We start from the raw sequence: 24,560 nt of genomic DNA, 5'->3' as shown, positions 1-24,560 counted from the left end.
AATGCTACACACTTAAAGTTGTTGCAAAAAGAGAGACAGCAGTGGGCAGAAGAACAGATTATAATGGATGAGGAAGGACCAAAGCACAGCATATCCTGAGCTGGCATCCTTTCTACAGGAGGGAGACCAATGGCAAAAAACTATCAGTGAGGGCAGACAGTAGGACAACAGATCTAGGAGCATAAAATAAAGTCTCTAGAGAGATTAGGATTTTAAATTACTTGCATAAGAAATCAAAAGGTTTCTGCCAGGTCCAAACTTGACAGGTTGTTGCTGCCAAGACAAAATAATTGCCAATAAAAGTAAGGAGAGATTTGCTACGAATATGGACAGAGGGCTGCTTTTGCTCCTTGCTTGTGGAAAATAGATGGAAAGTGATTTGTCCATAGTGCCATTTAGAATATCTTTATCACGTATGCCACATGTACTTCAGCTCAAACTTCTCTATAGTTTAATATACACTAGTAAAGATGTAGAAAAGTGAAACTAACTAACAGAATATATTGACTGAAAGAAAAAGTCAAAATTGAAATGGAGGATCCTTTCTTCACCAGGAACTTGCTGCTAGACTTACAAATGAACAGTCAAAAAGTGGGACCTCAGGATTTGACCATGGGGAGAAGGCAAGAATTAATCAATAGCCAATGCACATGATGCAGCTCCTGGGAAAGTGGATGCAATAGCAGAGCAGAAGTTACTGGAGGTAGAACTGAACAATTCCTTCTTCAAACCTGTTCTGATTTTAGAACTCTGAGCAGAATCCTGTTCCACTCTGGCATATTCTGGTCCAACTTGACCACTGGTTAAGTTATGCCTATTCAAAATGAGAAACCACACCCCATAATTCAAATGAGCATCTAGGTTTTCAGCTATTTGAGAGTCAGTTTTGAGAGCTGTGATTAGAGCCAGACCTGTCCTATGAAGAAAAGGCAGCACCTGAGGAAGTCAGTCACTAGGTTTTGGGTTGAGATCAAATTTTCCCTAAGCTAAGAGAAGCTGGAACCAGTATTTGGATTTTGATCCCTTCTGCCATGACACATCAACTGCTGCCCTATTCATCCACCTTTTCTGTTCTTAAGTCAGATTGCTTTAAGTGAACTTGTTAATTGCTGATTTCTTTGGAGTTCCGGTTGGGTTCATAGAAAGAGTTTGTATTTTGTTTCCAATTATGTCTAAGTAAAGCATAGCAGCTTCAGAAACCAAAGAAGGGGAAAGGTAGAAATGGAAGAGAGACTAGTCAGGGGAGCTTTTTATATTCAATTAAAAGAAGTTGGTCCTTAATTCATGCTACTCCAAATCCATGTAATGCTTTGGGATTATTTTAAATTAAAAAAATTCCTGAAATGGCTTGAATTTGCTATTTGAAGTGTAGCCCGTTTCGCTGAATGTACTCACTCCATAGTCAGCATCTTCCTAAAATGTGTGTATTGTCCTAAAGTTATTCTAAGATTATCCAAGAAGCACTGGACAAGTGGTTTCACTTCTACATCTCCGTTCCTGCAAACCTCCCAGAAGGAAATGGATTATTCTTCTTGCCTACACACCAAGATTTTCAAGAACCTGCTTGTTTCTTTATCTTTGGCTCTGATCCAAAAGCTCCTTGTGGTCAATGTGAAAATGTCCACTGATTTCCCTGGGCTTTACTTTAGGTTAATAAATAAACTCCAAAGTCTTTGAACAAATAACACTGTGGAAACACAGTGCTGATACTAGCACCTCTCCAATCAGTTCTTCATCTGGCAATATTCCCACAGAAGACAGACTGAGTGAAAGCCGAGTGTGGAGCTCCAGATTTCAGCCATTGTCTCCTAAAACAATGGGTGTGTAATCCAAATTGTTCTGCTTTGTTAGGACTGAAGTGTACCAGCTCGAAAGGGTTTATTCCCAGAGAAATGTCATGGTAGGCAAGATACACTGTAGACAGACTGTGGGGCTAATATCCCAAGAAGTTTAGTGGCCGGAGGAGATCTGGCTCTTTGTTACTGACTAGGTAGTGCAAGCGTGAAAAGAGCATCCCTAGTGAGCAGAACTATCCCTATTTCAGAAGCAAGGAAGAAGGAATGAAAGTTCAAAGCCAAGCTCCTAGAAGACAACAGGAAACCTTCTGTTAGCCACAGAGGTGCCCAGATTTATCTAATGAATCAGTGGCAGAGGAAAGAAACCAACCTAAACTTCACAAGAATGACAGGAGTTCTGCACATTGGCCCCCTGACTTTGCTCCTTTTAGCTCTGTCTAAACTTCTTGCATTTAGTTAGTTGCGTTGATTAATGGTTATCAGCTTTGATCATTCACCAGTGCTGATGCTGTGAAGCAGTGTGGAGACTCTTCTGGCCTTTTAAGTCCCATTTGGTTTATCCCTGATTCTGCTGAGGTCTCTCTGATTAGCATCTAAGACCCTGACAAGAGCCTTTTCATGGTGAAGATCCAGCACAATACTGGAAAAAAATCCAGGCAGACAGAAATCCTGCAGTGTTCCCTCAGTATCTCTCAGGCTGCGAGTGTTTTCTTCTTAACAAGATTGCTGTGATGAACAAATGCACCCTGACCTGTCCCTCTGCTCTGTGCTGGTGAAAACTCCCTTGGAGTACTGCATCCAGATGTGAAATCTTCAGCACAGGAGAGACATGGACCTGTTGGAGTGCTTCCAGAGGAGAGCCACAGCAATGATGCAGGGGATGGAACACTTTCCCCATGAGGACATTCTGAGAGAGCCAAGAATGTTCAGCCTGGAGAAGAGAAGGCTCCAGGCAGATCTGAGATCAACCTTTCAGTATCTAAAGGGAGGCTGTAAGAAAGAAAAGGACAGACTCTTTTGCAGGCTCTGTTGTGATAGGACAAAGAGAAGTGGTTCCAAACTAAAAGAGAGGATATTTAATTTGGATATAAGAAAAAAAGTTTTTTTATGATAAGGGTGGTAAGGCACTGATGTAAGTTGCCTGGAGAGATGGTAGATATCTCATCCCTGGAGACATTCAAGGTTGGGCTAGACAGGACACTGAGCAATGCAATCTGGCAGCGTGTGCCCCTGTTCATTGCAAAGAAGTTGGACCAGGTCACCATTAAAGGACCTTTCCAACTCAAACGATTCTATGACTTAAAAATTCTCAGCATTTTGGTTGGTGTAGTATCACACTTAAATTGTCCAAATTGTTTGCGTGTCTAAACGCATTTATTTTGCCAGGCAGTTGGAAGGAGTATGCTGAATGCTTGAAAAATGACACTGTGAGATTCAGCTGGCTCTTCAGATCATACACCCCATGATAGTACTTGTCAATGCAAGATAGCTCCGTGAGTCTGGAGTGCCACCTGAAGTCACAGCAGCCACAACAGACATTTCTTCCCTCCTGACCTAGAAAATAATCCCATGCTCTCTTTCAGAGGTGCCACTTATCCAAGCGTCTCCAACGGGAGAGAACTATGCGCACATTTGATGCTGACAAAGTAGCTACAAATCAAAGTGAAGGCTCCAACCTTTGAAACTTGCACCTGTTTTAGTTTGGGGCTCAAGGCTCAAATATAGCTCCTGGGGCCTCATTCATATTAGAGAATCTAACAGAAGACTGTTTTTCTGATGTAGCTTCAGAGTAGTTAATGTTAAAATACAAATGAAAAACTGGGAAATTTTAAGTCAACCTACATGTGTACATTGTTTAATTTCTGGCTGCAGTATTATTGTAAGGAAACATCTTCATTCCTAAGAATACAACTTGTTACATAAATGTAGCCCTTTCTGGTTCTAAGCTGACACGTGTGTAGCAATACAGAAGAGGAAGACAACCTGCAGCCCTGTGACATCTGCAACCCACAATGCAAAGAAACCTGCAATGTATTTTTTGTGTATAGTGACCACAGAGAAATGAGAGCTGCTGCAGGGAATGTTGCAGCAGATCTGTGTTTCATATAAGACAGAAGGAAAATTCTTAGAGCAGCAGTCAACAATTTTGGCATAGACACTCCAAGATCCCTATGATCCCCCACCTTGAATTATGAGGACTCCACTTCGTTCAGACTAATAAATCAGAATCCAGTGCACATCCCACAGAAACAATTCAAGAGTCTGGAGAATAACATGCCAGTCAGGAACAGGGATGAAAGATGTTGGAGAAACAGCTCAATTTCATCTCAGAGTATGATATCTTCTGCAGAAGGAAAGCAGAACTGTTTAGTAAGTGATGAAGTGCACAACAGACTTCCAGTGAAGAGGATCTCTACAGTGTGATTACAGAGCCAGAGGGATCCACACACGCTAGGCACACCCCTGAAGCGTGCCAGCTATTCAGCTACCACTGCAGTAACTCTGCTCTAAGATCAGTGACCAATCTGATTTCTGCTGGACTGCAGATGTTGCTGCCATGTAATACCTCCAAAACTGATGGGCAGGAAAATGAGATGGAAGAAAAACATCCATGTGCTGATGATATGCATTGGCCAGCATCAGGCGAATGCAATTCGTGGTAGGAAATGCATTATTCTGTCCTTGTTGAGAATTACAAAGAATGGCAACATGTTACGTGATTGAAATAGTCAAGCACATTCTGCTCTCAGGAAGGATTCAGAGGAAGGCACAATCATGCCTCAGAAAAGCAGAGAGAAAAGCCACAACATCATGAAGAATTTCAGTACTAATAAAGCAAGTTTATCTGGATGCCAGCATCTCCTGAAGGTTATAAGCATGATGATCTCCTTGTTTCTCTGGATGTGTCACAAAAACACTTGTCCATTTCTCCCAGTAAGAGCCAGATAATTGATTGCCTTTTACTGTCATGAAATTGAGCAGACAGGACATGTCTGGCTGTACCAAAAGGACGTCTGTGCAGGAGCAGCAACAGAAGGGAAAGTGAGCAAGGAGCTGAGGGTGGACACAGCACTTTCTCTACCACAGGACTGTTCCACAGTACCAGACAAAGGTAGAGTGGAGACAGTCCTTTGAGAGCCCCAAGGAAGGCAAAGGGATGTGTCAGGTCATAGATCCATCCAGATGTCCAACCAGGAGCAGCAGGGAACAGGAACAGAGTTTGGGTCTGGGAACAGAGCTGGGACTGTTTACAACATAGATCTGGCATCCAGCCTTGAAAACTCCTCTGCCATTCAGGATCATACTAAGACACACCTATAGCAGTGCTCAAAGCCAGATGTTGGGGTCTCTGCCCTGAGCTTATAGAGAGTCCTTGGGTCCCTGGGCAGAGCTATGTTTATGGAGGGCCCAATCAGGGCTTGTCAGGATAATTTAGGCCAACCAGTGACCTCAGGACTCTAATGTCACCCTTTTCAAGTAGTGAGTGTTTCAAACTTCACGAAAATGCTGTTCCTTAGTTTATAAAGCAGGTCCATGATGGAATACCAGAATAACCCTGCCACATGGTATGGGTGAAGAGGTTATTGCAAATCTTACCTAGCACTTTAGCGAAACAGTTCAAGAAGATCCTGCAAGGCTAAAATGAAGTCGTGCCTCCCGTTCTGCTTTGACTGTCAAGCCAGCAAATATCAAAGAAGAGATCAGCATTTGTAGCTATCAAATTTTTTTGCATCAACTTGAAAAGTCAGTGGCCAGGCAAGCCCTGTCACATAGTGAAAAAGGAGTATATGATGATCTGCCATAGAGATGTTTAGGGTTCATGATTATACACAGTGTTAAAACGATAATTTCTGTAAGTGACCAGACCCCTAGAAACTGAGGTGCATTAAGGATGTGATGAGAACCCCAAAACTTCTGAGGAGAAACAAATAGATTATTCCCATATCAACAAGAGGTGTACAAGCCATTGAATTGGGTCACATGTTGTGGATGCATCTACTGTGCTTCAAGCACAAATCTGGATACACACTTAAAGTTATCTCTTACACTTGAAATCAGAGTTATCTCATGTCATGAGCGTGCACTTAAACAGCACCTTTCTTCAATGCAGACAGCAGGAGGCATACAGTTTCCAGCCTGAGGCTGCTGCTGTGGCTCCTATGTACCACCACAGTGATATCACATGGATAGTGTTGGGTGGGTGAGTCTTCTATAGGGACCCTGTGGAGCCATACAGTACTGCTGTCCTTAGGGTTTGTTGGTGGCCCAGGGTTGGAGCATCCTTGTGGCAGTGTGATCAGAGGAACCATAGGCTGGTGGTGGATGGAGCGTGGTGAGGGGAATGCCCCACAGGTTTTGCTTGTTTCCTGAAAGTATGTAAACATAACCTCAAAAGCAGCATGAGAATAGCCGAGGAGTTGCAGAAAAACTTCTGAAAGGAAGTCATGTAGAAGGCATCAAACCTGAAAAGCTACAATTTCTGGTACTTCTTAGAGATTGAAGAGACTTAAGACATCCCTAAACTAGTGATGGCTCAAAAGATCCCTTTCTGTGTATTGAGTCTTTGCGTTCTTTCCCAGACAGCTGCTGCTGGTCACTGCTGCACACAGGATGCTGTCTTCAAAGTGCATTTCATCTGGTACAGGATGGCTGTGCTTGTCAACTGTGTGACCTCAGTGAAAAGAATAGCAGCTAGCAACAGAAAGAGGTTTTAAAAAAAACAAAACAGCTCATCTCCAGAAATGATCTCCTCATTTTCCAGTGTCGAGATTATCGAAAGCCACACGAGCAAGGAAAATGATACCATAAGGAATGGAATGAGCAGACAGCACACCCAAGGAAATAAAAGTCATATCCAGGAATGGGAGAACATTTTAATAGCCTCTGCTATCAGCTTGACTGATGCTGGGAAGAAAAAGCTGTGGAAGCAGCAAGGAGGATCAGAAAAACGGAGGTGGCAAAAGAAAGGAAATTGTGCCCTTAGAAAGGAAGCAGTGCAAATAGTGGCTAAGAGAGGGATTTCAAGGTTGCAAACTTGAAAAACAGTAAAAAATATTCCTCCTAGACTGGACTATGCACTGGTAATTACAAGGAAAGTCAGCAAATATTCAGACAAAACACAGCAACACAAGCAACTGCACTGCAGGCTGTAGCAAACTGCATGGCCACGAGGCAGTGAGCGCAGGATTGGAAGGTGCCTTGGAAAGATTGTCCCGCCATCTGTAAGTACAATGCCTGCTGTAGCTGTGATGTTTCTAAAGCAAATGCTGCCAGCGTGGGAGAGGTTCAGTCTCAGAAGCACTTCGCTGTTCTTTGCTGTGTGTCCTGCTGAGCTGTGCTTGAAATCATCTTGAGAGCTGCACGCCAGGTTGAGTTCACTGCTCATGGTTCCAGTGAGGTTTAAGGCTTTCCACCTGTTTCAAGCTGCATCAGCCTCAGGACAGGGCAGGTTCCTACAAGAACAAGGACAAGTCCAAACCATACTAGGACACCCAATTTTCCAATTGAATTGGCTTTTCGGCTGGAGAATGAGCAAAGTTGTGCGATAAAACACATGGGAATGCCTGACCTGAAGCCCCCGTCTCCAATTCTCTCAAAACAAATAGAATGCAAAAATGAGCAGGTTTTAACCAGCCTTGGTAGGCAGCCAACATGGGCACATGGTTAGCTTGATCAGGACTGGACAGCATATGGCACAGCGACCTGGCTTCTTGTGAATAATGGAGTATAATAAAACCTGTCAAACTGCTATTGGCAGCTAGGGTGAGGAAAAACCCAATGTGCACAGACAGTTTGAGAAAACCTGCTTGTCAGTGCCATGCAAAACATTTTGCAGCAGTAAATATACATGTGTAAAATGTTTCTCAGCCTGGAGTGTTTTATCCTCGGTTCCCAAATTTTGTCAGGAATTCTGCAGTAGTTCAGGGATGGCAAAGTGGGGAACGCCAGTAGCTGGGAGCAACTAAACACCAGATGCATGGGGAGGTGAAGGAAAAGGGGGCCAAGAAGCAGGTCCAGAAGCAAGATCAGCAGGAGGAGTTGGAAAGGGTGGTAGGAGGACAGAGGAGAGCCATGGCCACCTGCAGGTGTGCTGTCTGGAAGCACATGGGAGGAACAGTGAAGTGACTATGTTGTGTCCTCAACCAGGATGATGTAGTCTCCTCCTGCCTTGCAGGCAGTAGAGATCCGTGTTTTGAGAGCTAAGCCTCCAAGGCAAGGAGTGAAGAGCAGGGTTCTTTGCAGTGCACCCACCCAGTCAGTGGCAGCAGGGAAATATGGATGGGGGATATGAAAGGATATGAAAGGATAGATGCTGCCTGATCTCTGTGACACCACTGCAGAGCTCTACCAGAGAGAGGTAAGTTAGAATTAACCTTCGTTTTTCAAGCCTTGGACAATCAGGCTGAGCCCTGGCTATAGGCTGCATCTCTGGAAGAATCTAAGTGTCAGAAGGCCTAAGGACAGCTTGCTTTGAGCTTGTCTGTGCCCTGCAATGCTTCTCCTGGATTTGGCCAGCTTCAGCAGAGCTCCTGCACCTTTGAGAGTCACTGGGAAGCAGGATCACTGCTTAGTCACTACAGCCTGCCATTTCAGGAGCCTCCAATGCCTTAAAATGTTGTTATTGCTGCCTAGGGTGGCTGGTTGGTGGCATCAATGGCCTGCCTTCTCTCTGCTAAATGCACCTACACGGGAGCAATAGCAACAATCTGGAATTCAGAAAGTCTACAAACAGGCAGCCCCATTTTAATTAGTTGAGTACAGAGACTAATTAATATGTAAATGAGGAGCTTACCAATATTAATCATCTGTTTTACTAGGCTGCTTCACTAAAGAGTTCCTAACGAATTTGCAGATGAAGCTTCCATGACATTAAAAATCAGCTGAGCACCTATATGAAAAAACACTCACTGCCTAGAAGAGGGGAAGACAGAAAGGGAGAACGGGGCTTGGTTTTCTGGAAGGAGAACAGCAGTGACTAAAACTAATTTTGTCTCTGGCAAGTATCGAATACGCTGACTGAGTCAACCTTTTCCAAACCCTAATTGAAAGCATTTCAGCAAGCTGGACACCAGAAAGGATTTGGAACAGTACCTGTATATGTATGTCTGTCTGTGTGTGTGCACATATGTGCCTGCAAAGCAAGACAACTTCCTAAAAAAGTGGTCTATCTTTAACATGTGTCAATAACGCTCAGTGCTGTGGAACATAAGCCCTAACTAACACCAGGCTGATGTGGATCTGTAGTTTTCCTAGCTCTATTCCTGCTACTGATGCCTAAAACCAGAGCAATTGAAATCACACCCCTGAGCTACATTACTCTTTCTCTGCTGGGTTTATGTTTTAAATGTCACTGAGCTTCTCGGTGAATCTTGGGGAACTTCTCAAATTCAGTCTCTGAATCTCATGCATTACTTTAATGCTTGTGGGTTCCCCTGGCTTCCACAGGGAACACAGAGATCAAATAAGGAATGTTTCCATTTCTAACAAATCTGCCAAAGCATCTTTGTACCTCCTGGTTTTCCTTTCATATCCCTTTACCCCCATTTTCCCTCCATTAAAAGCAGAGCCTACATTCTCGCCATGATGTGTCCCTTTAAATGACTGAAAAAGTGAGCGCGAGATGTGCAAATCTCCTCTTGAATCCCAGGTGGGACCAGAAATCTGCCAGCAAGATACTTCAAAAAATGAAAGGCAGCCTTAAAAATGAATCCAAAAACGCTGTCTGGTCTTCAGCGCCAGCGAATGGGTCTAGGCGGGTGGTTTGGATTAAAGAGGTTCCTGAGGTTGCAGAGCTGGAAAATGGAAATAGCTCAGCAGCACCTGCCATCACTCCTGAGATAGGCTTCTCCCTCCCAGCTGACTGCACCGAGGATGCTCATCTCATTTATTTAGAGGGAAGGCCTGGAGAAGAGCTCCTCATTCAGCTGTTCTTCATCCACAGGCAGGGAGCGCTTCCCTCCTGAGCTGGGGAAACTGAGACAAAGGGGAAAGCTGTGCCCTGCACTTGCTCCTAATGCTCCACGTAAAATCCTCTCACTGCTAACCAGTAACTGGTTTTCCCATAGCTGTCTGTAACATGCAAAACTGCTTCAATGCGAGTTTTTACATTTAACGCAGGAGCATTGCTCGTTCTTCCTCCCAGCATGTCTTCTTCTCTTCACTCTGTGATGTTTTTGGCTTCCAGCCTCTGGAACTCTTGGGGTGGTGCAGCATTGTCAGGGATGAGGGTCACCCCTGGATAGGACAATACCCTGATGGTAAGAGAAAGTGTGTCCTGGACTTTTTCAGGGTCAGAGACACAATCTTCCCACTCACCTGCCCCATTCTACCCAATACATCCCTTCAGCCCAGGCCTCCTATCTCAGCCCCCACATTGGCTTGCAGTGCCCAAAACGAACATTTTTGAGAGCGATAAGCGATTGAAAGTTGGCAAATGGAATAAAAATGTTTAGCAGGCTGTAGCAATAGCTGTTTCTAGCACGACACCCACAGCTACAGACAGAAGGAAGGAGAGCAGCAATAAACACAGTCAAGAATTCAGAAAAGCAAAGAGCGCCTGTTTTACTGGTGTGAAGACATTAAACTAGCCTCAGCTTTTAGGGTCTGCAAAACAAGCTCTTTTAAGCTTAATGCTAATAGGAATATTCTCCTGGGGAATGATGATCCCATCGATGGGAGGGATGTTTTTACAGGTAAATGATTTGTCTTGGTATTAGCAATGCAAATAAGAGCAGTGTGCTCATGTTTGGTAATGGAAAGATGAAATTGTGTTGAAACTGACTGAGGAGGAACAGGCAGGGTGTCCTCTTTCTATTTTTTTCCATGGGAGAGCAAGCAGAACTGAGCAAGATGAAAAAACAGGTGAGAGGTTCTGCTCTATTTTATAGAGGAATTTTCCAATGTGTCACCTGCCAAACTTCTGATGCCATTTTGTTGTTCTTTTTTTAAAAGGGAAATGTTCAGGTTTGTTTTTCCTATGACTTGCTTATTTTTACCAAGTGCAAAAAAATTAGAAGGAAAAGATTGATCTTTTTGTTGTTTGAAGGAAGCCCAGGGATGGGGAAAAGAGAGGGAAAAGAGCAAGTCAGGAGAAACTGAAGGAATAAAGTGTCTCGTCCTTAATACAGCAGCAAAGAAAAAAATCACCAAAATGGTGTTTCCATGCACTCGTGTCACATCTCCATATAATGCCTTCAAAACAGTGGAAACCACAGTGATTATTAATATATTTTTCGTTGTTCATGTGAATCTTGAGGGGGAAAGGAAGCTTCTGCCATTTTAATTCCTTTGTTAATGTCTTTATGAATGCAATTAGCACTTCATTCACGCTCTTTTGTTTCTGGATCCCATTATGGAGTGGCTTATGCCAACTCCTCTCTCCCCAGAGAGCTTAGGCATGGCCTGGCTCCGCTCAGCTGTGTGGCTGAGCACTGACAAACTCAATTTGCGGGAGGAGTGGGTGAGGTGACACTGTGCAGTGATACGGGCGAACGGGCCCTTCCACACTGAAGAAGACATCACCTATCTTGGGGAAACACGTCTGCACGTGGGTAAGTGGAAGGGAAACAAGGCTGATTCACCTGACAAGAAAGGAAGCCTAAGACAGCTGGTCTTAAAACGGAGACGTCTAATGATTAAACCCCTTTTCCTGCTGCTCTGATACAGGCACCAATGACTTCTCGTTAGGGAGCTGTGGGAAGCCAGAATACGGTCCTGCAGACTCTTTCTACTGGCCTCCTCTCTTTGTGCTGGCCCAGCATTGTCCCAGTCACCCTGTCACGCCACAGACTTGGTCAGGCACAATGTCCAGACACCCACCGTCGGCACCAGGTTCTCTCCTGCTCCACTCCCATCCCAAAAGAACCCACTGCTGATTAAAGTAGATCACCGATTCCATCAAAACAAGCAAAAGAAAGGGGGAAACGGAGGGTTTTCAGGCCAGAGGAAAAGAGACAGGGGATTTTTTATCGCTTATTAAATGTGCAATTCAAAACCTGGTGAATAGGGAGATGAAAAGCTCCTGCTGAGAAATGGAGAGAGAAATTGCATTTTGGCCTCGGGGAAACCTGCGCCTATAATATTAAAGATGTGCAAATAAATAAATAAAGGCAATAGCCAGATTTACGTGTCTAATATCCTTGCGTGCCATGATCAATGTCGGTATTTTACTTTTTTATGAGGTTCTCCAAAAATCTATGGCCCTTTCTTTTATTAATTGTAGATCCTCATTGCAAAGGTCTTTCGCATGTCTCCAGCAACTAGGTCTTAGCTGTCAACTCCATTAAATTCTATTATAATATGGCATGATTGAATGCTCCAGTGGGATTGGCCAGCCAGCGTGTATTAATATATTATGGAGCACGCAGAGGCAGGCACCAGCACCTTGCTGCATTCACAAAGATGCTGTCATGTTTACATTTTTTTTTTTACCTCCTTGCACACGGCCGCTGTTTCAGTGGAAACGTAAATTATCCCTTGCAAAAAGAACAATGCAAACTGCCAGGGAGCTTTCCTGGGACGTGGGAGCCAGCAGCCTTCTCTCCAGTGAGCAGACTCTCATTCTCTTCCTGGGATGTATTTGTATGACTTTAATTAGTTTGTGTTTGTACAGCATGAAGAGGCCCATGGTATTTAAGGCTGAGGAATATTGAACAGTAGAGGATTTCCCACCCTGCAGATTGGAAATAGGGATGCTGCACTGCAGGGAGGAGCAGAATCAGAATTTAAATAGGCAGCATCACAGATCATTTTTTTAAGTAGGAAACACTGAAACATCACCCCTGGCAGCCCATCAATGAGGAAATATTTCAAGTCATAATAGTTTTTACTGGTGAGAGGTGGAGGGTTGGGTGATGCATGTTTCAAAGAATGGGGAGAAGAATTTTGTGGTACAGCTGACACATCTTTCTGAATCACAAACTCCATTTGCTGTGCCCTTGGGTGAGAGAAGTACCCAGCACAGCTACAAAGTCCTTTTTCCCAATCCCATGCTTTTTGTGAGCTAATTTCTCTCCTCTCCCTCCAATTCCCCCCCCCCCCCTCCAAAAAGCAGTACCTCTAGCCTGCTGCTCTCCTCCTCCAGCCCCATCACAGCCAGCTTTGCCCTTCCATGCTGGAGTGCCATGCGATGGCAGGATTCTCACACCTCATGGATATCTGCACCAACTTAGGCTAATGCTTTGCCCAAAAATCAGACTAGGGCTAAGCTATATGAATGTCTGGTACTCTTTTACACTCTCATAGCAGTCAAAGGGGCCTAGCAGATGTTGCATAGGTCTAATGGAAAAAAAATGCATTTTGGGCCCAGCGAGTGTAGGCTGGATCAGCAGCAATGACGCTGTTTAGACAGTTGAATCCTACTTTCAGTGCATATTTACAGCCTGAACAGAGCAACCCAGCTTGGGCACCTTCTGCTTCTACTTGGAAGGCAAAAGAGCAAAGCACGACTGCAGGCTCTGAGTGAAAATCAGTTTAATTCAGAATTCAGGAAGAAAAAGGAGACATGTAAAGGCATATGCTGCTCTCAAACTATGTGTGGCTCTCAAACCATGTGTGGCTCTATGAGCTCTACTTGGCCAGAGATTCTTTGATCTGATCTATTTTACAGGTAGCAGCGGTAACTCAGCATCTGTAGGTCCCTGGAGAGCTCTTCTGGGCCACCAGTCTCTCAGACCATCACAGCCATGTGTATTGGTGCTGTCAGCTCCCTTTGCTCTGTTTACACTCAACATTTCCAAAGTTCTTTGTGCTACTATGGGCAGGAAGGCAGCCAGGGCATCACCAGTGCTGCAAAGGACCAGCTTCGATGGGCATTATTGCTGTGGCCACAGCAAACAAGAGAGAAGACACAGACTGATTGCCTTTGGGGAGCAACGCTGAGGTCAGCCCAAAGACCTGATCATGCTTGCCCAGTAGGGACAGTGATGGAAGGGGACTCTTCACCAGGCAGGGCTCTGTGTTTCTAGGTGGTGAACTGCAAGCAAACAAACCTGAAACTACTGGATTATCTGGGGGATGAAGGTGGGAGTGCTGCCATGCTGCAGTGCCTGAAACACAGCTTCTTCCTCCACAGGTCCATCCAGGATCATATTCATTTTCGGTGCCCATGCTTCTGACATGCTAATTGCCTTGGTCAAAGATGTTGCCTTGCCCAACTCAATCTGCTTCTAAAGACAAAGAACTCTCCTAATTCCATAATTCATCCTTAGCATCACACTCTGCCTGCTTCCAACCAGGAACAAGACAGATTGATTGATCTGTCACAACGAGGGCTAAAGACTGTCTAGTATTGGGGGCCGAGGCCAGGGAAGAAAAGACACTGCTAATACTAATAGATTGCAATACCTTTCCGGGAGGATATCATTGCCTTTAGCCAATTTGAGAGACTAACCATCCAATTTAGAAGAATAAAAATAATCATTATGGTTACAACAGTGACCAGGAAAAAAAAAAAAAAAAGTAAATAAACAACAAAAAAGATAAGCCAACAACATAAAGGGAGCTGGTTGTGCTTTCCCAAATATCTGCTTCATCCTCATGCCTATGTGGAGCCTGCTTTGTCCCTCCTGCACCAACCAGAGGGGTGAGAATGTCACAGAGAGGCACGAGCTGCGTGTTCCTGGCTCCAAGGAGGATGTAAATGCGTGAAACGTGATGGAAGAGGCTTGATTCCTTTTTGGTATTATTTCTCTCAGGAATGGTCTGACAGCCCCAGGCTGGAGTATGTGTCTCTCCCAAGTACTCTGTCACCCTGGTAACCATGGAGACCATGACGATCGATTAGATGCCATCTGATCTCAACCTCATAAAAAACCCTGCATGCACACGCGGGCCTGGCCGCACACACGCTGACAAAAACAGGCGGCAGATGGCGGCCAGGCCACTAGGCCTGTCTCCAGAGAGGGGCTGCGAGACACGGGTGGAGAGATCGGGGGGGAGAGGGAAACCAGACAAAGGGAGGGGAGGCCAGGGGAGACAAAGAAGCATGGAGATCGGGAGGGAGAAGGAAGAGGGATGGGAGCAGGCCCTCAGCTGGTGCAACTTCTTGGGGGCCTGTATTTGGAGGAGCAGAGTGCATTTATGCAGCATGCCAACCTGCCTTGCTTGGAGAGTGGAGAGTGAGGACAAGGGAGAAAGGGGAGAGAGGAAAGGACAAGTGGAAAAACACCAAGTCATACCCAAGGGGAGGCCTGTTGTAAATGGGCTTTTGCACAGTTCTGTCCCTTACAGCAGCTCCTCCCCTCCACAACTGGTCAGGCCAGTGATGAGGTGAGAAGGGAGCCACACAGAGCAGAACAGAGAGATCCTACACCAGCTCTGTGCCATCAAGAGGACTGTTGCCACGCTCCAATGATCCTCTCTGGGATCTACGAACTGGGAGGGATGGAGCTATTCCACCCTGAGGACCCAAAGTTTGTCCACCAGACACACTCTTACTAGGCTGGAGGTGATTGGCAAGTGTAAAACCACTCAAAATCCTGCCTAACAGGAGCTCCTATGCATGTGCAACACCATCAACAACTGAGTCCCCCAGCTGCTGGAGGCTTCTATGCCAAATAAACCACAGAAGAGGTTTCATAGATGCAGAGCAAGTGATTGGACAGAGATCCCAATGGTGGACGGTGTATGGGGAAAAAAAGAGGGGCTTGACCATCACTCTGTAGGGAGATGCCAAAATGTGACAGGTTGGAGACCGTTTGGAGCCTCCCAATAAGTTCCTGTGGTTTCTGTTACTGTCAACTGGAGAAATGGAAAAGGCTTTTTAATAGGAGTTGATTTGAAAATGAGCCGTCCCAGAGCAGAGAAGCAAGGATGCAAGGAGATGAAGCTCAGCTGAAGGGAAGGGCAGGCATAAACACGTGTCTGCAAGGATATCTAAGTGTCAGAGTACCATTTATTGGAACAAGGAGTATCACCACTGCAGTCATCAGTTTGGAATCCCTTTGATGGGGAGGAACAGGTCCTTCTACTGAGTGTGTCACCTCACCCTAACACAAGTGTTAAACAGTCTAGATAAGTTGCACCACCAAACTGTTTTCTTCAGGGTGTAAAGGGAATCCAGAGAGGTAATCTCAGGTGGGTTTGGACATGAGAAGTTAACTGAGATCCCATATGTGTCAGTAGAACCAAGACTGCTGCTTAATGACTCATCTTTCTCCTTAAAGTTGTCCTTTCATGGGCATATATAACTTTCAGATTCATTGAAGGTTTTATTTCTCTTCTATCTATGGTAACATGCAGTTGTATCGCAATCGCAGCTCAGTACACAGGAGCAGGTCCCAAGGTACACCTTCCCAGAATGCTGTGAAGTATTTTCAGGACATCTGCTTTAACTATGGGAATGAGAATTGTCTTCTTTTGTTATTTTTTGTTATTTTTTGCACCTGTCTGGTTTTGAGGTTAGCAAGGGACTGTTAGTTGTCTGAGGTAAGAGTTGAGTTCAGCTCTCAGAAGGCGCTAACACACCTCCACCATCAGGAGTGGGAGAAGAGGGCCAGTTCTGTATTCACACTGTATAGACCTATATATATGTGCATTCTCCCTTTCATGGGGTTTCCTGAAATGTTCAAAACAGGATATTACTTAACCTAACATCTACACTTGCTCCATAAAGTGATGTTTGCTCAAGCTGAAAGAGCAATCCAAATCTGAGTGAAGAACACGAATTACAAACGTTAGTGAATTCAAAGTCCTACCAGCCAGCTGCTGAGCCATAAGGCTTCAATAATAATGCAGAATACACCTCCCACTCTTGTTTTGTTTTGATTTTTTTTATTGTTCTCACCCAAATTCTTGTTTTCCCACAATTCCACCTCCTCATCCTGCATGTCATTTCCTAGATGCATACTTAACCAGCTACCCCAAAAGGCTTCGACCTTCCCTATGCCAGGAGCTATGCCTCCTTCAAAATGCCTCTCGAGGCTTTTCCAAGACTCGTTTAACAAGCAAGGCAAGAAAAATATTCATAGAATCATAAAATTGTTTGAGTTGGAATAGTCCTTTAATGGTCATCTAGTCCAGCTCCCCTGCAATAAACTCAGCATCTACAGCTAGATCAGTTTGCTCAGAACCCTTTCCAGCCTGACTTTGAATGCCTCCAGGGATGGGGTATTCACCACCTCTCTGGGCAACATATTCCAGTGCCTCACTGCTCTTATTGTAAACATGTTTTTATTCGTATATCCAGTCTAAATTCTAGAAACTGTTTCCCTTTGTCTTACCATGACAGATCCTGCTAAAGAGTCTGTCCTCTTCTTATAGCTCCCTTTTTATACTGAAAGACTGATCTCAGGTCTCCCTGGAGACTTCTCCAGGCTGAACAGCCCTAGCTTTCTCAGCTTGTCTTCACAGTGGATTTGTTCCATCCCTTGGATCACTTTTGTGGCCTTCTTCTTGACACATTCCAACAGGCCCAATTTAAAGATCTCCAAAATGTCACTTTTGCCTAGTGAAATCACTGCACACACCCAGTTTCCAGAGAGGCAAGAGCAAATTGTAAGGAGGAAACAGTGACATCAGAGCATGGAAAGAGGGATTTATTATGAGGAAAGGATGCGTGTAGAAAGAGTATCTGGCTTGGTTAGGCATCAAACAAGAAAGAACAATTATTTATAAGTACAGGAGGAGTATTGTGGGGATGTAGTTAAGAGCAAAACAAGAAAACATGGCATAGCAGTGACATAACATGGCAAGCAAAAAAACAACAAAAAACCTGCAAATATATAGATTATTATATAGAGAGATTATATATATATATTATAGATATTATATAGAGAGATTATATAGATTAATAGAGATTAATATAGAGATTAATATAAAATAATAAAATTAATATAGAGATTACCAAAGAATGGGTGACCAGACCGACAGACCCAAATAACCTAACAGGAATAAGAATCCATTAGCTTCTTGGGAAACTAGCACTTCCTGAAAGAAAATAATCACCCGAAATCAAACAGAATGGTACTAAAATCCCTCTGAGTGTCCTTTCATCAGTCTAGTACAGGCCAAGTAAAAACAAAACAGACATGTCCTCCTGCATGTCCATCCTCTTTAGGTCTGATGTGGAGTGGGGCACTGCTGAAGATCTCATGAGACACCATGTCTGAAACGCTATTTTTTGAGGGCATAAGGGGCACAGTTCAAAGGAAAGGCCTTCTATGGCTCATTGAATGGCTTTCACTGGCTAGAATTTTTAGAGCCAGACAAAACACTCATAAAGATACTTTATTTTACAAACATCTACCATTATAAAAAAGAGCGGATGGTATCTCAAATCTTTTTTAACCTCTTTTCAATTGTGTGTTGACTCATATTTCCATGATATGCGTGTAAGGAAATCATCAAAAGAATGATCCTACCAGTACTTGTAAAATGTCACACCAATGCCCAGTTAAAGTAACAACACTGATAATCACAATAGTGTGAGTTGGGACCTCTGAGAAGACCCGTATGCTGGGCCAGAAGAAGCAGGACTTGAGAAATCCGTTACAAGCCAGGATCTTCAGCCCATCCTGACCCTCTGAAAGGAAGAGCTCAACAAGCACTGGAGCCCAAGTTTTGCTTTGGGTGCTTTCACGACTGCTATGAATTTAGTCATGATTGTAACTTCTCAGTATGGGCCGAATTCGCTGATTTCAAGCCCTTTTTTCTGAGTTGCCTGTTGGTTGGCCACAATTATTGAGATCAACCATGAACGTGATCTCTGTATCTTTACTTCTCAATGCCACCAGTCCCAAGTTTTGATTCCAAGTCAAAAATCATGCAGAATTCCTATATGTGCATAACTTACAGTAGGGGGTGGTGCAATAATCACACTTAAATTAGCAGGTTTGGTTAATTTCCCCCATCAAGGAATTTTGAGGCTCAAAATTATCAGATCTTTTTAATGCTAGGAACTTTATTTCTCTTTCGCCTCGCAGTGCACTGTCACCTCTCCTTGCCCTTAGTTAGTACCAGGGCCTATTTTATTTCAACTCAGTATTTCAAATCAGTAAGATTCAGAGAAGATGACCCAGGGCTCACAGCTTTCAGGCATTTTTCAGACAGCACTTATCCCAACAACTCTCTCTCTCATACAGCTTTTTGTCAAGGCTGATGCAGATACAATTCCCCCTTTGGGGAAATGCCTTTGGGATTGTATCCCTCCAGTTTCATATCATGCAATGCCAATTATTTCAGCTGTGACATGAGAGGATAAAGTAGGGGGGGAGAAGGAAGCTGAATAAGTCCCTGAGAAATCACACTGGCCAGATCCTCAGAAGCAGTGAAAAATATAATTCCCTTCAAAATCAATATTGCAATGCCACTGAGGAATCAAAGCAATGTACTCGCACAAAAGCAGAGTTGGATATAACTGTGAACGAGCGTCCTGATCCCTTCTCCCTCGCAATGAAGCAAGTCATGAGGAAATCAATTGCAGTCCTCAGGACAGTGCAATCAAAGAGCTTGGGTAAATGAGTGGAGGATCAAGGTCAGTAAAAATACAGTCATGGTGTTCAAAATATTCTTTGCCATCCCATTCTTTTCCTCTTCTATTTTTTGTCCTCTCCTCTTCATGCTTCACTTCTTAGCCCTCCTCACACTATGATGATGATTATTGCTATTATTATTATCATTGTTGCTTTGTAGGCTGAGAGTTGCAGATCTCAAAAATAAAGCAGATGTCAGCAGCTCTGGAAGATCCTGTTCTATTACACAGCAGAACAAATGAGTATGTCAAGGAAAGGCTCTCCAATCTAACAAGAAAACAGCACGAACAGCCACGAAATAAATAAATAAAGAAACCCTGCGGGGACAGGCAGGGTAGTTCTGATTAGATATTATGCGAATATGATGCCTACTTTCTACACTAACAGTGTTTTAATACATTTAAACGATACTGGGGAAATAAGTCATGAAATAGGAGAAGAAGCCTTCATGTCAAAAACGATTAAGATTATCCAAGGGGGCCAGACTGTCTCTCTCATGAAAATGCAGCTCTCATGGCATGGGAATATGAATGTAGCCTAAACAGTATTTACTTAGTTTGTCCAGCTCTATCTCATTACGTTTGTAAATGATTGCTTTTCCCAGCTGCCTGAAGAGCAGTTAGGCTCCTGGTAAGGAGGAAGCCAATGCCAACATGTGCACCAAGGCAAAGTTTCAGCCTCTACTGTGGCTCCAGGAGGCCTCACGTTATCAAGGAATGAAGGAAAGGCCCATGGGTTGCAGGAAGATGCTATTGGGAAGATACCTGAAGGTCCACATGAATGGCCAGAGCAGGCTGGAACCTGCTGTGGGAAAACAGCTGTGTTGATGCCCACACTTGACACTTGTGGACAGTGCATACCTGCCTCCTGCTCTCCTGAGGAGGGTACTTGTCTGCTATGTAAAACCATGGAGGCACCTGTGCAGCCTGACCTGGGAGCTACTGACGGCCTGTTTTTAGTGGTGAGGACCATAGTGCAGGAGAGAGACCTCAGGTCTTAGAGTTGGAATAGCTATACCATCTCAAATAGCTCCACCTGACCCAACACTCTTCCTGCTCCCACCTGGGACCCCCAGACCCTTTCCTTATCACACAGCCTCTGAGAAAATATAAGCTCTTGGAGTTTGATTTTCAAAAGCAGTCCAGTGTCTGCAGAAGAACATTTCTACCTGACTGGAAGGAGATCCATACTCCTCGCTGCTGCTGGGAGTCACACTCTTTCTCTCAGCAGACATTTCACAGTTGTTTCTAGCTGAGGCCAGAAACTACAAACCTTTTATTAACCCTTCTAGTCACAAGTATCCCCCATCATGCAAACCAGCAACCTTACTGACATCATTATTCCAACCAGGCTGCATCTCACGTCTTACCACTTTGATTCTCTAAGTATGCCTTGTGCTCTCAGCTCAATCTCTTATTTCTCTTTATTTCCTGTGTGGGATGTGGCTGTGTGCTTTTGATCATCGCTAGTGTCCAGGACTCTGAGCCCCAGCACTCCAGCCACAGGCAACTTGTTTTATAAGCTGAAGCTCAAAGTCACGAGTAAGGCTGAATACTTCTGGAATTCACATTTCCAGACCAAGGCTGTGCTACCAGTCTTAGAGTATTCTCCCCTAGTGTTACCAAGAAGATAGAAAATCAAATCTTGCCTGACTCAGCCAGTGGCATTTTATCTTCCTCTTCTCCTCTACTGCATCTCCATGTTTCCTTGTCCTACACACTGCAACATCCCTTTTGTCTCAAGGGACTTGCATAAAAAGCCTGAATATACTCATTAAGTTCCATGCAGTGATATTAATTCCTCTTGTGCAATTACATCCTTGGGAGACCCTCATATCACCAAGTCTTTGCAATCCTGGAAATAGCCATTTATTAGCTGCAGCCCATAATTTTCTTCCTCCTGTGACCCATCCTATAATTTTCCTTGAGTTGACAAGATATAAATGAAAAGTGTACTTTTTTCCAACTGTAGCACATAAAATATGGATATGGGCATGAAATCCTGAATCCATCAAGAAAACAGCACCTTCTCCTTTTAGGACCTATGGCTCTAAAGACATAGAGCAGGGCTGAAGCCTCCATACCCTGCAAGACAAAGTCTGCTTAGACATAAGGCAGTGATACTGAACCCGGTTACCCATAACTTGATTTGTACAAGTAACCTGACAGATGAACTTTAATGAGCCTCACAGCAGCAGCTGAAGAACTTCCTGGTGACCCACCTGTCATCACTCCCTTTTCAGGTTTGGCAGACGGGAACACGTATCCTCCCATGGCTCTGCCGTGGCAGAGTCTGGTGCATTAGCTTAAAAGCACTGAGACACCAGATGATGAAATGGAGCTGCTGAGACTTCCTGTCACAGGGGCAATAACTTGTGGCTGATAGACGAGGCAGACATCTAGATATGAAAGTAGCCTAAACTGCTACAAGAAGATTTGCCAGCTCATCTGTCAACCCTAAGTGAGCAGTGAATCAAACTGCATTAGCCTTTCCTCAGTTCTACAGGGCAGCAGTTGTTGGGAAGATAACGCCCAGTATCCACAGCAGGCAACTCACCATTCACATAATTTTCTTTCTTTAAATCTTGACCCTGTATACAAACTATGGTCAACAGTCAGCTAGAGTCATTGCAATTTAACACCTGCTCAAAAGCTTGTTTTTACTGAGCTGGGGACTTGATGACCCACATGCATCATTACGAAGACTGCATCTGACACTAGCCTGTGCACAGATTCCCTCATAAATATTCCCTAAATTCTGGGGTCAGTGAATGTTTGCACCAAGGACCCTGGAGGCGTGATCATGTTTGATTTAACAGAGGTCCAATAGCCACTGCTCTATCCTAAGCCATCTTATAGAGTTAGGCAGGGGTCTGTTCTCCTACAGGATGCTGCTGGCATCTAAGCCTTAGTGAAGAGGGGGCTGTGTCATGTTCCTGTATGTTGTCTGTCAGATGTCTGTTAGTTACCAGAATTTCTGTGGCTATAACTCACCCATGCCCCATTTTCCCTTACCCATAAAGGAAGACCAGTGAAGCTATTCACCTCTCAAATACACTTAGAGATCAATGGGTAGAAAACATCTCTGTAAGGTCATGCAACAAGTGTTTCTTCACAGAATATCCAAGTTGGAAGGGACAAACAAGGATCATCAAGTCCAACTCCTAAAGCAAAACTGAAACCAATTTTTGGGGACAATAGGCACAGCCGCAGTAGAGATAAGAAAAGTAGTTGAGGTTTATCTACAGGAAGCTGGACATTTAACTGCAATCTACAAAAACTGAAAAATCTTTTCACCTATGGCCTTGAACATCAGGCACCCAGGAATGGTATGAATTTATGAGGAAATATTTAACAGATAATGGCGGTTATTGGAAATTATTTTATCCTTCATGAAGTCTGTGTAGGACTAGGCCCAGACCAGTCAGTCTTCTAGGTAAGTCTTCTTTACCTCAAATGGTAGAGTACCCAACAAAGAGATTTTAGAGTTGTTTATGGTGAACAAGAACTAATAATTGCATTGGGATGGGGGAAGAGGAGAAACTAATAAGTTTAGGTAATAAATAGGACAGCTGCAGGCAAATGATGGATTTAATGTTGAGAAAGATATAAGGAAACACGTTCAAAGTGAAGGACACAAAAACAGCACCAGAAACCAAGCAAAAGATGTAAATCAAAATTACAGGAATAGGAGGAGCAGAACATCCCTCAGTTTGTGATACCAGGTGAGATAAATCCAAAAAGGATCTCGAAAACCAGGAAAACAACAATGCTACATGGCCTCTACGGGATGGCAGATAGTTACCAGTGGAAATGACTGAGAACGCAGAAGACCGAATACCATGTTCCGTACACTCAGGACTAGAGAGACAGAATTCAGGATGATAAGGGAGAAGCTGATGCTGAAGCACAGAAGGCAATTAAGCCTTCATAAAGATGGAGCCTACAAAACGAAGTGAGCCTCTATGGGAAGGGCTTTTTAGGCTTTTCTGTGTATTCCCTGGAAATAGCTTATTAGAAATAACAAATAATTTGTTACGCTTGAGTGATTTCTTGGGGACCTACAAACCAACTAGCTGCTTTAGCCCAGCATCAGCCTAAGGCACCCTCTGATAAAGGAGGTCATAGAGGGCTCCATGTTGCTACATAAAGAGCTGAGTTAGACGAGAGCCGGTCCTGCTCTCCTTCACACTCCATCACACATTTCAGGGAGAGAAAGAGACATCCAGGCCATTACTATCAATATGGGGCAGCTACCCTGAATGGCAGGGGCATGGGATGTAAATCAGTTTGCCTCTTGAATCAGGAATGACCATACAAATCACAAGATCTGGTGTAAAGACAGTTAAGCTGACCCAAACTGTACATCTGGAGATGAAATGGCTGGTCTGCGTCCTTGTATGCTCTGCATGCTAACATTAGTCTTGCTGCTTGTTCCAGGCATTAAAGTTGTTTAATCATGCTTTTCCATTATTTATCAGTTAGTTTTAGCCCCTGTTTACAAGGGTAATGCAGGGAGTGAGAATAGAGCACCGAAAAAGCCAGTGAGAGAGATGAAGAAGAGAGTTACAACTTCTTTTGTACTGACATAATAATGGCTGACCCCAATTAACATCAGCTTTCCCTTTCCTGGCAACATTCATCTACAGATCTCAGAGACATTCACCTCATTTCACACTGTTTCTTCTGCACTAGACTGGGAAACTCCCACTTTCCCAGGGAACAAAGTTGAGGTACAGAGGAGTAAAATTGAAAGTGCTTTCTGATTCCAATTTGGGTTTGGATTGAAAGCTGAGAGATCCTTACTTCTTCCTCTATATCAGCCATCTATCTAATATCAGCCACAGACATTTCTGGACCTTTTACCTAGACCCAAAGCTACTGAACATGAAGCCACTTAGGCAGCTGGCAAGCATGGAAAAAAGGTGATACATATGACTGAAAGCACCACTGTGCCATTCTGTGAATCTGTGACTCTTTCCCATCTTGGAGAATACATTCTGGTCCCTTCCTCAATTCCAAATGACATAGTAGAAATTGTATCTTCGAAGGAAAGGTACAACAAAAATAGACAAAAGTATGGAACTGCTCCCATGCACATTACTATGTGACCAAAGTGACTATACAGACTTAGGAACTGGAGAAGAAACCACCAAAGGATAGGCTACAGAAGTAGGAATAAGTGAAAAAGCTAACGCAGAGATGATCAGAGTTTACTATTCCTAAAAATCAAGACGTGGGAGGCAAATTAAATGACAGAAACAAAAGGAAGAGAGGTAAGATAAATGATTCAA

The sequence above is a fragment of the Tetrao urogallus genome (genome assembly GCF_951394365.1).
Source record: "Tetrao urogallus genome assembly, chromosome: 1".
NCBI lineage: Eukaryota > Metazoa > Chordata > Aves > Galliformes > Phasianidae > Tetrao > Tetrao urogallus.
This window is presented reverse-complemented; position numbering follows the sequence as displayed.